The 8,699-nt window shown below is 39.5% G+C and overlaps 1 non-coding gene across 1 annotated transcript; it reads left to right on the top strand.

Moving 5' to 3' along the window:
- Window positions 1-1,403: 1,403 nt before the first annotated feature.
- On the top strand, window positions 1,404-1,533 carry LOC114624013. Its single transcript, XR_003711870.1, has one exon. It is a non-coding gene; the product is annotated as a small nucleolar RNA SNORA17 (small nucleolar RNA).
- Window positions 1,534-8,699: the final 7,166 nt, after the last annotated feature.

An 8,699-nucleotide genomic window follows, 5' to 3' on the forward strand; every position in this document is an offset into this window, starting at 1 on the left:
TCAATTCATCTGCTGATGGAACTCTAGACTGGTTCTATTTATTAGCTATTGTGAATAGCACAGAAATAAACATGAGCTTTGAAATATCTCTAATATAATGTAAGAGTCCATTGAATACACACAAACAGGTATTTGGAAAACTGTTCAGCATCCTTAGCCATCAAATTCAAACTACTCTCATTCTAGTCAAAATGATGACCACCAAGGAGGGGAAAATGAATAAAAAATGTTATCAAGAATGTTGGGACCTTATCCATTGTTGATAAAAATGTAAAAAGTATGAACTGATTCAACCACTATGGAAACTAGTACGGAGATTCAATAAAACAAAAGCAAAAAAAGAATCATCATATTTTAGAGGAATTTTAATCCAGCAACATGGCTGTTCTGCCAAGAAATCACATCCAAATACCTTCTAGGTCTATATGATCCAGCTGGACTGTAAACACTGGAGGTAAGGTTAGTTTGTTGAAGGAAGCACCCATGTTTTAAAGTTATGTTTAATGATGGGCAGAAAAAGTGCCAAGACAGAGAAAGATTTGACAGAATGAGTCAGGGAGAGGATATGTCTAACTCTCACAAGAAGAGTACAGGAAATAGAGGCAACTTAAAAGCAGGGCAGGGAAACAGAAAGATTTAGCTTAAATGCAAGTGGTTTGGCATGTGTGTATGGCAGTTTCATGTGATGGTTTTACAGACACAAATTGCAAAGAGAATAAACTAGACAAGAATGCAGACAGAACAATCCAGAGAGTAAGAAGGAGTCAAAGATTAAACCACATTGCCAAAGTTCATTTGAGGCCAAGCAGAACAATTCAGGGAGAAGTCAAGAGAATCTGAATTGAATCGGTGAGCTTGGAAGAAGCCCCAGGCTTAGCCTAGGCCTAGGGATATTTAAAACAAAGAAAAAAATGCTCTTGACTCACCTCAAGCCATGTATTTGCACAGCTTAGGTATGGCTCTCATCTCATCCCTTCATCTGAGTACATAAAAGTGACATTTACATCACATGACCAAACTATGTCATATCTTAAGTTATTAAACCAAGTATTTGTGTCTCAGGGAGAGAGGTACAGACTTCTTTCTTTGCAACAGCAATTTGTGCACCAGGCTCTACTGTTTTACCTTTCCTGGATTATTACTTTAATTTCTTCCTCTACATTGACACTCATCCTCTGTGGTATCTTGAAGTACTACTTCTTTCATTTGACATTGGCCTGGGGTATATATGCTGGTATTATCAGACATTCTGGGGTACATATATTCTGGGGTATATATACTGGTATTATCAGACATTCTAATAGATTCTATAGCCTCTGCCTGTAAGTTCTTGACATTCTGGAAAATTCTTGTGTTTTGACATGTTTCTTTGCTCTGTGCAAAAAGCTTAGACTAACAGTACTATTGCTACTAGGGGCATTGTAGGAGTGCCTGCTATGTCACATGTGTATCAGTAGGTAGCAAAGAGGGGAGAGGATATATTATGCTGATCTTCTGACTTGTGAAAATCTGAAAGTCAAATAGCCTAATAATACGTTTAAAAAGGGTGGCCTGAAATGACACCAGTATGGCACAACTCAGACCCAGATGGGCTCCCAGGGAGCAAGCCAGAGACCACAAGAACCCTACCTGAGACCCCATACCCTGGGCAGTAGTGATCCTAAGACAGAGAACCCTCACATGGGGCCACTCAGGCATGCCCAAATAAGGAATAAGTCCTAGACAACCACCAGATTAGCTCTGGGACCTGGGCTGGGAATTAGCCCCAGATGACCACCAGTTCAGTGTCACACAGATCTGGAGGGACAGACCATGCCTGAGACGACCCCTGACCAGTGCCATATTTCCTGAGACCACTCCTAAGATGACCCCAGACACTCAGAGACCCTAGGTACCACCAAGAGTTTCAAGTAAACAGTGAAGAAATAGAAGAGATAAAGAGAAAGATGTAGGCACAATGGAGAGGGGCAGAACTGGAGATTTGCAGGTAGGAAGAACAGCCTGATGTGAGTAGCCAGAGATGCCACCTGGAAACATGATGGGGTCCTAGCCAAGTACTCCTAGTGTACTCTAGTACACTGGAGGCCTTGTGTGGGTCTCCTACTACTAAAGACAAGGTGGACTTCCCTGGTCTGGGCCGCTTCCCAGGGACATGTTGATGCCTGAGAGCTGTGTGGGAGATCTGGCCCTGGGGACAAGAGAGCAGGAGAGTTAACCCTTCCTCTGACCAGCTGCAGTACTCAGGAGAGCAGCCTCACACATCGTAGGAGTTGTAGGTGAGATATCACAGAAGATTTGAGTGAGAGAGAGCCCTACTAATCCTCTCCTGTGTGGCTGCATGGATGAAAGAAAGAAACCCTCTGCCCCACTCACTCCTCACTACCTATAGCAGGTGGGAGACCTGGCCCTGGCCACATGAGAGGAAGAGAGATGGCCCTGCCCCTTACCACTTGAAACCCTTTGGAAGAAAATGCCTTACCACTCACCTGGGCACCACAATTGAGCTGACTCTTCTAATGGGGACACAAGGAAGCTAGCACTGAGAGCATGAGCCTGGGAGAGCTGGCCTCATCACTTGACATGGATAAGAAAGAGATGCCCCCTCCCGTTATCCCTTATCACTTACAGCAGGCAAGAGAGCTGGCCTCAAGGTCATCAGAATGGGAGAGCTGGCCCTGCCTCTTATCTGATGCAATACTTGGGATAGCAGGCCCTGCACCTTCCCTAAGCAGCAGAGTAGCGCTGGCCCTGGACATGCAGGTTGCAGTTGAGTTGGAGTGCAAGAGAGCCAGCCCTACTCTTGGCAGCTGGCCTATGGCAAGGAATGGGGGAGAAATGCCCAATTCCCCTCCCTTGCCACCTGTGGCAGGCAATAGAGCTAGCACTGGGATCATGGGAGTGGGAGAACTGGCCATGTCCCTCAATGGGTGCAACACTTGGAAGAGCAGGCCCTGCACCTCACTGAGCAGTAGAATAGAGCTGACCCTGGTTGCAGGGGTTGTCGGTGAGCTGGCCTGAAAGATGTGAAGGCAGGAGAACCAGTAGAGTGACTATCTCAGTTTAGTGATCCAGGCTTTGAATTAGCCCATCCCAACATACAGCACATCAGTGAACTACTAGAGTCCATAAAGGGGCTGGTCCTATAGATCCAAAACTACAGGATCTCCATGATGCAGGGCAACAACCCGAGAGGAGTCGCAGTGAGGTTCCAGTGTTTATAGAGTAGCAGAAGCCAGAGGCCTCCTACCAGACTAACAAGTCACTGCAATGAATATTCACAAGCAAAGCAGTATGCCTATAGGGCATACTGTGAGACACACTGTGATACAACTATAGCTTCCACAGTGAGATTCTTTTTCTCTGTTGGGGGTGTATATGTAAGGGTGGAGGGCGGGTATGAGGAAGGGAAGGATAAATGGGATTGTGGTACATGATGTGAAATTCACAAAGAATCAGTAATAAGTTAAATAATAATAATAATAATTAATAATAATAAATTTTAGTTTTTAACTAATTAAAAAAGAGCCAGGACTGACATGATTCATAAAACAGGAGATTACCTATAATAGCTTAAAGATAAATCATGTGCTTAGGATTTTTTTTAATGTCTTTGCTTTATTAACTCCTCATATAAGCAGTTTGATTTAGATACTTTGGCTTCCATTTTAAACTGGTGCAAAGGACAGACAGGTGCTAAGAAACAAAGTCAGGGAGGTCTAGAAGTTAAAATTATTCCAAGACATGACCTGTTATAGAAGGACAAACAGAAAGCTAATAGCTGGAATAGAGTTACTCCATGAACAGCCTCTCCTTCCAAAGCTCTGAGATTATTATTGAAGAGGAAACAGAAAGGTGTGAGAGCCAGAGGTGGTGGATGACGTGTTTTCCAGACCCAGCAGGACAGTTAAACCTATGAACTCACAAAGCAGTTATGACAGTACATGCCTAAGGCAGACAAAATCCCACCCTGGAATGGGGAGATAGGTGTGAAGTCGCCTCCCTAGCTAAGGAGCTATTGTGATTTATAAGAAGAAAATAGGCCTTCTGAGAGAGCAAAATCCATTTTTCATTAAAGGCATTGACTCTGGTAGGTTGATCATGATCTAGGTGAAAACATATGTTCACAAGTATAGGGACAGTCAACTGAACTTGATTGGAGGAAACGAAGAATACACGACATTACATAGGTAGGGAAGTGGGTAGGTCTGAAAGGAGCTAAAGAAGAGGAGTGACTATGGCCAGAATACATTGTGCAAAATTCTCGAAGAGCTAATAAAAAGAAAAGAAAGTTACTCAAAAAAGACAGGTTTCTGGATCTCCCTGGTGAAAATCAATCACTTGGAGAAATTAGTAGAACCCCTGGAGATAGAAAAATGATAACTTATAAATAAATAAACTGTAGGCAAAGTTTTTTATTTATATTGATCACCTGTCTTTAATCTAAAGTTATCTGGAAAAAAATGAAAAATAAGAAAATATTATTTTATCCAGCTCAGTGGATACTTGGTTTGGCCTGTTATTTCGTTAACCAAAAATACACAATAATTATTTTGTATAGCAACTCAGTAGATATATGACTCTTTAAAAACAGACATTTTTCAGTGGTTGAATGTCAATGATCTTGCTGGATATCTCAAAGGAACACTAACAGAGCATATAAAAGCCCTTAACACATAAATCCAGCATTCAGGACTGGCCAATAAATCTGCAAATGTTTTTCTGTCTGACTTGAATAATTCTTTGTTAGCTATCTCAAGAGATAAGAAAGTTAATCTCCACACTGCAGCCACAGTTATGCCACACGATGTATCAGGTTTTTTCTTCTGTGTTCACTTGCCCCCCTCCTTGACTCCCTAGCTCATACAGGGGAAACTCCAAGTGCACGTAGAGACATTCAGAATCCTACAGGATGTTACTCCTCGGTACCTCCCTGCCTTCATCTGCAACTACCATATTCCTCAACTCCTCCTACCCACCTCCTTCACATACTTAGCAGGCATGCACCTTATTTTAAATGTTCATTACCCAAGACAATTTTCTCATCTGTTTAAAAGTAATACCTTCCTTCCTTCTGTCTGAAGTGATATCTTTTCTATGAAGTCTTCTTATACTTCCTTAAAACACACTCTAAGTCTAACATATTTTTTTTCTATTGCATTTAACACTACCTGGAATACTCTAGCATTTTTTTTCTAATTTCATTTCCTAATGCCTGTAGTTTAATCCCCTGTTGTACATTTACATATAGAAAAGTGCTTAGTACAAAGCGTGGCAGTTAAAGCCTGATATCCCCACAAAATCAAGCGTCGAGGCCATTCTTCACTATAGAATTTTAAGGTAGCATGAGCTATATGGTTCCCTACCTCACATCTCTACCTATAAAAAAAGGAAAATACCCAGAATATATTAGGGTCTCAGTAAATGTTTACCAAATCACTAGCTATTAAAAATTAAATAAGGCCACCAGAATATGCTAATGAGGCCTGAATTTTATCTAACTGTATTTTGCAGGATGAAGAAGATGACCAACAAAGTTTTAAGTGGGAAAAAACATAACAAAGCACCCCATACGTGTGAATTACTGGAGACCAATCAGAGGAAAAGCATAAACACATTTTATAATTCAATGTTGATGAGGCAGGAGTTTATAGATTGCCTTCCATTAAACTCAGCTTAAATGATCTTAATCATTATCAGTGACATCTTCACTAATATTTTGGAATCTCTGGAGCATGTTCCTTTCCTTTATCAGGTGAAATTCAATAAATTCTGGGGAATCTGCTACAGAATATCTTTGTTTTACTATTATAAAATGTACCTTAGCATTCTTAGTAATACACTTCTTGTATTTGAATCCAGTATTTCTAATATTAGTGCTGCCAGTCAGCTTGTCTCTTTTGTTGTTGTTGTTGTTCACGGACATTTTCATGAATTTTCCCATATACTTATGCTTACTCACTGTGTATTTACCCTTTCCACTTGACTCATTTATTTTCCACATCTTAGACAATTTGATGTTATACTAACACAAAGTTATCCATGCTTTTAAAATAATTTACATGGTTTCTCTTGTAACGACCCCAGTTCACTTTTACTTACTTCAATAGCATCTACTCTACTCTTTAAAGTCCATTTAGCCATTTTTTTCACATAAAATACTGTGTTTTGCAGAGCTAGACTGTGTATCTGATTTGACTACTTCATATAATTTCCTACTGCTGGAATAGGGGTTTTCTACCTATATTTGTACAGTCATCAAATATATATTCTATTTTATAGTATCAAACATATTTATAAGAATATTTGATCAATCTTGTTTGCTCATTCTAATATCCCTGTAATATAGCCTTTTAAATTATTTCCTCCTGCTAGTTTTTGGAGACTTAGGGTTCCATATGTTTTAAAAATAATGCCCCTTCTTTACCCACCAAGTTTTAAGCACTGAAGGGTCAGTGTCCAACTTCAGGTACTTCTGAGAAGTGACAGAAAGTATGTATGTTGAACCTGGCTGGAAGACGTAGGTCACAGTAGGTATGGCCTTAAAAGACATATAGACAACGCTGCACACTACAACTTCCTGGATGCCAAGAGGCAGCCAGCTTCCTCTGGCTTTTGGTTCCACTGTGATGTTCTGCATCATTACACACTCAGAGACATGGAGCTACAGGCTGAAACCTGGGAAACCATGAGCTAAAATCATTTCCTCTTCCAAGTTGACTTTCTTAGGTATCTTGTCGTGGAAATAGAAATCTCACTAACATGATGGTGTAACATGGCTCGACATCATTTCATATTGTAGGCAGTAGAATTCTGCCTTTTTAACATTTTGCCTCTCTTTAAGAGAGACGGATTTTGTTCTTGCAGGCAGTTAATTTACTGATGGATCAGCTTTAGCCTATAAAGACTTTTATTAACTAAGATATTTCTAATAGAATCTAAGCCTAAAACTAGATAAGGGTAGCCCTCATCTTCAAGGACAGCTTTTTGGGGTGTCAGCAAAATGACTGAGGTTTTCAGCTACATTCATCTTCTGTAGCTGATGGAGACGTCAGTGTTACTTAATGTCACAAACCCCCCAGGTAGCTCACAGACAACTGTTGCTCATGCCCAGGCCTCATCAGATTATTCTGTACTGATGTAGCCTATAATTTATCAAGACTTAGGATATTTTCCAGTCAGATTACTGCAGATTATCTTTCTCTATGATGTTCACCCATTTCTACTATTTTGCCACCACAGGAACAGTGAAACCCAACATCTCTTCTTCAACACATTAAACATTTCTAGTCTACCACGCAAAAACCTAGGGCTCCAACAAAGCTCACCTTGTATTTTTGATTTACCTTAGGAAACATAGTCTTGTGTAGGCTGTTGTTTAATGTCCCTGACATAGTTTCTTATGACTTATGCCCAGTTGTTTTTATTTAAAGTACAAATATAAGTCTGACATCTATCACTCTACCACACATGAATATGAAATATTCACATATTTTTATATCAAAATTTTGTAGTAGAATAAATCTAACTGTATTTATTCACAAAATAACCTAAATGACAAATATAATTAGTCTCAAATTGTCAAGAAATCATGTTTACTTTTCAAATTTTACTTTATTTTAAAATTTACATAAAAATATTGATATGACCAAGTTCTTGTTCTTAATTCAAGGAGGTAGGTGAATTGATAATGGGTAAATGAATAAATATACATATGTTTCTACAAGAGAGGTATAAATAGTAGTCTTCCCATGAGAGTTCTATATAAATAATAAGTACACACACCTTAAATGGGTTCCTATGGGTCCTCTCTATTTTCTCTAACAATAGCAACTTGCTTTTTCAAATACTCAGAGGACAAAAGCAGAGAGGTAATTAAGGAATACATCATCAATCTCATCAGTTTCAAAATACAATGAGATAAAATACCCTTGATAATCCCCTGCAGTGTTTGCAAAATAAAAATTATGTTTAAGACCTGGAAAGACAAGAAAGCCACAACACATCTACTTGGCCTTCATTGGTGGCACTATCAGCCCCCAGTCTTCAAATCCCCTGTTATTTTGTAACCCAGATAATTTTGGCACCTGAGCAGCATATCACAGTAAACCCCTGAATGGGAGAAAGATGAAACAACGTTGTAGTTGGAAAATTTTGATTCTATGCACAATAAATGCCTTTCAGTACATGAATTGGATTGCTTTTTGTCAAAGTAGTTTGGTAAACCACCATAATGTTTTTCTTTACCATGAAAGATGAAAAGATATAATGCCTTAGAAGTGGCTTTGTTTGAAAGGACAAATGTGTCTTCCTGGAGAAGATTTTTCCCCTATTCCCATTCCCAGCTATGATTTAAGGTGCGGGCATTTCTTATTCTTGGGGGATAAAAGGAACAGAAAGCAAACTAGGCTGAACAGACACCATGTACCTAATAAAAAACTGATCTCTCTCTTCTGAGACTCTGTAAGCATCTACTTCTAGGATCAGCTATAGATAATTTTAGTATTACAGAACATGGGATTTTCTTAGGAGCCCTCAGTTTCAAAAGGAGAGAGCTTCATTTGTCTTAACACTCCAGCTACTTCTCCAACATCACTTCCCAATAGCCTTTTACAAGAAGAGACATAAAGCTAGCTATTCCTTTGTTGTTCTCCCCGGGAGGTCATGTCAGTAATAATTTCAAAGGTTAGGACGAATTATGT

The sequence above is a fragment of the Grammomys surdaster genome, unplaced genomic scaffold (assembly GCF_004785775.1).
Source record: "Grammomys surdaster isolate TR1022 unplaced genomic scaffold, NIH_TR_1.0 203, whole genome shotgun sequence".
NCBI classification, from domain to species: Eukaryota; Metazoa; Chordata; class Mammalia; order Rodentia; family Muridae; genus Grammomys; species Grammomys surdaster.